Below are 6,308 nucleotides of genomic sequence, written 5' to 3'. Positions count from 1 at the left end.
TGGCTATAGCACACCCTCTAATAGCTAAAGTGCATTCCCTTTTTTCCCCTAGCTAATATTCGAAAAGCATCTATATTGATGCCTAAATGTTAATATGTTTCGGAAGGGAAATTTTGGAAGCAAAATTGAGAAGAATTCTGTATACTTGTAGATTAAAGATGTGAATCAATTACTCCTCTGCCACAAGTTCGGTACTTGCGTCTTCTTCCTCCTTGTGAAAGATAATAGCTTCCTAGTCATGATTAGAAGAATTAAAGTAATTGCTATAAGTGTCCAAAGCTCTTCTCAATTTTGCTTTCAGAGAGTAGTTCTGTTATGTGTTAAAATTTTAACACTTTTGGATATTAATTTTTGAAAGTGTTAAATTTTAAAATATTCCGAAATTTACTTTCCATGATTATTAACATTAAGCCACTAGTATAGATGCTTTTTGGATATTAATTTCTGAAAGGGGGTAATTTTGGAAAATAAAGGAGGAATGCTAGAGGGAGTGTACTTAGCAATTAGGGGAATGAATATAGCAATAACCTTTTTATTTTGGAAAATAAAATTATTAGTTTTCATTAAGGAAGTGAGTATAACAATAACTTTTTCATTTTGGATATTGGTTTTTGAAAATGTTAAATTTTAAAACATTCCAAAATTTACCTTCCAAATTATTAATTATTAATATTTAGCCACCAATATAGTAATAGATGCTTTCTGGATATTAATTTCTCAAAAGGGGTAATTTTGGAAAATAAACATAAATGCAAAAGGAAATGCACTTGCCAATTAGGGCAAGTGGATATAGCAAAAGCCTTTTCATTTTTTCCCTTTAAACTGCTATAGATTTGGGCCTTGGCCTTTGCTCGTACTACTAACATTTGGGATTTTGCTTCCTACACCATTCATAATTTTTCTACACCCAATATTTTTTAAAACAAATTTCAAAGTTACCCCTCTTAACTTTTTCTTCTTCGTTTGTTTATTCTTTTTTTCTTCATACACCATTCATTTTCATTTTCTTTTGGTTCAGCTCCTCCTTTTTGTGTTGTGGGTGGTTTGGTCGAGGCGCATTGTCACAGTGGTTTGTTCGCAATTCGTGGTTGTCATTGTGGTGGGTGTTGCGATGCAACGACGGAGGAGGTTAATTTTTTTCGTCTACAACTTCAATATGTGTGAATTAGTAATAAACATATAGATTGTATTCCGTTTGAGTTATACAAATTGGCAATCCGTATGATTCATATAGATTGACAATTTGTAAGTTTCATACGGATTAACAATTCATAAGAATCATACGGACTGACAATCTGTATGAACCTTACGGATTGCCAATTCGTATGAAACTTACAGTCCATATGAATCATACGGATTGTCAATCCGTATAACCTAATTTTTTTAAAAAATTAAATAAATTTTATTTTTAATGTTTTTTTTATAAATTTAGTTATATTTTTAAATATATTTGTATAAATATTATTACATTAACTAGTTTATGCAAGTGTATAAAATATGAAAAATTATATATAAATTTTCATATGCTTATCAATTTCAATGTAATATATTAGTATATGCAATAAAAAAATAATAAAATTGTGCAATAGTATATGTTAAAAAACATATTTATTGATATATCTATATACTTATCTAATGTTTAAGATTTTAAAATTAATTTCAACGTGGAAGTTTTTTTTAAAAATAAATATATTTATTTATAAATAATTAGAATTAATTATGACTGATAACAATTCATGTATTTTATTAAGAGATAAATTATTGTTATATGTATATAGAGGTATGAATTATTATATGTAAATTCGTATAGACTATACGTATGAAATTTCATTAATTGTCATTAGTTTATCATTGAATTTTTTTTTTAATGTTTTGTTAAGATTGACGAATATCACTGGATATATGATAACATAATGTTTGAAAAAATTAATATGAATGAAGACAATGAAGATGAATCTAGTGTGCTTGAAAATATTGATTGTTCTGATGCATTTAATACTTATCAAGTATTGATATGATTTTGTATTTTGTTAAAGTAAATGAATATCCTCGGAAGACTAAACATGTATTATCCTTTTTGTAGGTGTTTGTTACCCATGATGACGTTTTGCATTGGACTCGTTCTGTTGCGTATGATATTGGTTTTGTGATTGTGATAATGAGGTCAGACACAAATATTGGAAAGAGAGGAAGAACCTCGATTTAGTGTGAATGGTGTCTGACAGTAGAAAATGTGGGTGTTCCTTTAACCTGTGATCGAAATCAGTCTTGGGAGGTGAATAGTGGATGGTGAAGTTAATATGTGAGACTCATAATAGATAATAATAGTAAAATGCAAAAACTAATGAAACTTCTTGAACGCGATCAGTATATTCATTAACAGAGATTGAAGGATGAAGATGTTGTACGTGATATATTTTGGACTCATCCAAATGCAGTGAAATTAAACAATGCCTCTAATTTGATATTTCTCATAGACAGTGCCTACAAAACAAACAAATACAACATGATGTGAAGGCAAAATGTAAAACCCTTGTGAGTTAAAAAAATGCATGGAATTATGTGATGAAAGCATGAGGGAGTATGGTGGATTGTTCAAATGAGTTAGAGTACGATGACAGTCTTATAAATTATTATTAAAAAATTCATAAATAAGTTTTTAATCATTTTATAAATCAATGTACAATTTCATTTTTAAAATTTTTATACTTCATATCATTATTTCGTGCAAACTAAAATATATGATCAAAATCAAAGTACAATTTTATTTTTAATTTTTAATAAATGAATATTTTAATATTTTATAAATAACTATTTTAATATCTTTATATATTTATAAATAAATGAAGAAATTCATTTATAATTTTTTTATACTTCAAATCACTATTTATATAAATATTTAATAGTATTAATGTAATAATATTTATACAAATATATTAATAAAAAACATTTTTCTTATACAATATTACCTAATTTTGTTCACATAAATTTTAAAATATATACATTATGAAAATTTGGAATTTTTGTTATTTAAATATTTTATAAATAACTATTTTAAATATATAAAATTATTAAAATATTTTTTTATAAAATAATTAAACAAAATACGAATTGTCATATTCATATGGCCCTTACGGATCATCAATCTGTATGGTCATATAGATTTCCGTTATGCATGTACCATATCATTTAAAATAGTCAAAAAAACAACAAATTACATGATTACTCACGGTGGGAAGACAGGAAGACAAGATGGAATGGAAGAATGCAACAACAATAACAGAAGAGGAGAGAGAGACTCGCAACATAACAAAGAGGAAAAGGAGGGGCACAGAAGAATGAAGGAGGGGTGAGTGATTGGTGTAAAAGAAGCTTGTATGGATGGAGGAAGAATAACTCCTAACATTTAAGGCTCGTGTCCTATGGAGGTTGATATTGCATAACATGTCGATTAAAGCGACTAAACAATCAATATACACAAACACATGTAAATATAAGAAATATTATATATTTTCGTATAAATATTTTAATATCTTCTTTATATCTTTTAATTGAAAAAATAAAGACGATGAAAGTGTCTTAAAATGCACAATCTCATAGTGTGTTTGCTCCAATTTATTTTTTAGTTTTTTTTTTTTTGTGAAAATAGAAGTTAGACCAAACATTCCTATATATAAAAAGTACTTAAAGAAAACATGTCACTTATTTTTGAAGAGTAAATTATTAAAATAAGTATTTTCTTACAAACTAAATAGAGGAGGAGTTTATATAAAACTTACCCGGAACGTTTTTTTTTTAACGACCACACTTTGAATCCCGTGTTGGTAGTATTACATAACATGGTTATTTAAGAACTGTTTTTTTTAAAAAATTACCTTTATTTTTTGTTCACCTTACTCTTTTTTCTTTGTTCGAATCTGTAGTAATATACCAATATATATCCACTGTTCTCGGCCCAATCATGGTTACACTCTTTTTTTTCACCTACATTCTTTTCTCTTCACTGGATACTTATATATAGAGATTTGTATATATTCTTGTCATCATGTATGAATTATTAACCATAATAGTTACGTTCTTTTTTTTTATATAGAATTCCATAAAATTTTATTAAATATTTTTAAAATATCTCTATTTTAATATTTTATTATCATTAAAATAATTTAATACAATTAATTTTTTCATAATATTATTTTATTTTATTTTAATTTTTTTATTAGATAAGATAACTAATTTTAAATAAAACCAAAACTTTTCAATTTTTATCAAACAACTTTTAAGGAGATTTTAGTGTAAAAAACATTAAGTAGGAAAATAACTTCTACTTATTTTTTATATTTTTATTTTAACTTTAACTTAAAAATAACTTATCAGAAAAAATAAACAAGATCAAACAAACCCTGTATGTTTCCTTATAAAAAAAGTAGCAAAAATGACATGAAGAAAATGACCCATAAATAATATGTATGATTGTAAAAATAATTTTTGTGGCACAAGATTACCTGACCAAGTATTTAATAAATGTAATTCAGTTAATAATATACACTAAATTTATAAGAGAAAACACAACAAGTTTAAATCCCACAAAATACATTTTTAAGAAAGGATGAGAAACTTGTAAAAATACTTGAGATTATATCTCATTGAGAAGTCAAAGATGACCCTATAACTAATAAGCAATAACAATGGTTAAAAAAAAATTACCCTAACCAAGTGGGATTTAATTTAAAAAGATTTCAAAATTAATAGGTCTTTTGGTAGTTAGTTTAAGAAAATGTTTTTTGTTTCCTTTTTTTGTTACTCCTTTTTTAAAAATTTATATAAAATAAAATAAAAGTCTTTCTCAAAGTTGTAAATTTTGATCTCACAATATACTTGTGACTTGTACGTACCACCCACAATAAAATTGGAACTGCATATATATTTTTTCAAGGTGGCTTGGGTATTATATGTTAGTTCAATAAGAGGTTGGGAGTGAATGAGAATCAAACATATTGTTCTCCGGGGGATTTCATCACCACACACACATGGCTACATATCAAAGCATGGGTTGGAATATCACCACCGTATCTGTGATTATGATTTGTGTCCTCCTCATGTTCTTGTCCATGTGAATGTGACATTTTCCACCGTACGATATGGTATCTACTTGCTACCTGCACTCCCAAGTCTTTAAAAAAAAAAACATAAAAAAAGAGATAGAATTTCTGGCAAAGATGCTCCTATAGAGCTACCTTCTTGAGATGTATATGCCTCAGCTTTTGCTAGGTTTAGAATCTGAATCTGAGGTACAACATTAATATTGTCCCATGCAAACCCTGGTTCTGCGATAATTTTGTTATGTGTCCCTAGCTAGCTAGTCACATAATAACTGATCATATATTATATAATATAAATTTTTCAGATATATATATGTGCTTGGTTTTAATTTCATGTGTCCTACTCGGAGCTGTATCTGTCCCTAAACCTCCAAAAGTGAACACAAAAAAGCGTGAGACATTCCTTCAGTCTCTTTCATTGATTTCAAGTCCACATCACTCATGCAGCTATAGCAGAAAATGAAAACTACTTTTAGTTTTACTCACTATGTGAAATATGCACTATCTCATGGGAATTCCAGAAATTATGTAGTGTACCCCCCACCACCTTAAAAGCTTTTAGCTAGACATTAATATTTTTGGTATAGGAACAAATTTGTAGGGGAATCCATTTGCTGGTTTTTCTCGCATCAAGAAAATTTAACTCACCAGGGCCCTCTCTAGCCTATCACATTATATTTTCTTCATTTCTTGCACTTTTTTTTCTTTTTTAAAATTGAAACTTCTAATTTTGCCCTTGTAGTACAAAACCCCCTAAGGGTTTCAAAAGGAACCTGAGCTGAGAAGGGAAAAATTCAAAAACAACAACTAATGTGTATTAGATACCAAGGAATAGCATGTGTTTGCATGCATAAGGAAGGAACAACAGCACACTTTTTTTTCCCTTATGAATATCTGCCTCCGTTTCTACTAGCTTAATTTCTCCATTTGTGCAAGTTCCCATTTAACCCGCTCAAAACTTTGTCTTTGCCTTTTCAATATTTAAAGTACGGGTTAAACCTAGATTCCCATGCATATTTGTACAGACAACACCGCCAAAACTGGAAAGAGAAAAAATTAATACTAAAAGCCAGGTTTTACACTAGGGACACCTCTGTATGAAACTGAAATAACATATTGGTTGTTGCATGTTACCCATTTTCTTATGTTAAGAAATTAATAAGTATAAACTTTTGATTAAAATCAAGATAAAGTGTATTAATAATGTTA

Source organism: Glycine max, chromosome 2 (assembly GCF_000004515.6).
Source record: "Glycine max cultivar Williams 82 chromosome 2, Glycine_max_v4.0, whole genome shotgun sequence".
NCBI lineage: Eukaryota > Viridiplantae > Streptophyta > Magnoliopsida > Fabales > Fabaceae > Glycine > Glycine max.
The sequence above is the reverse complement of the archived record's forward strand: the minus strand, read 5'-3'. Positions refer to the sequence as shown.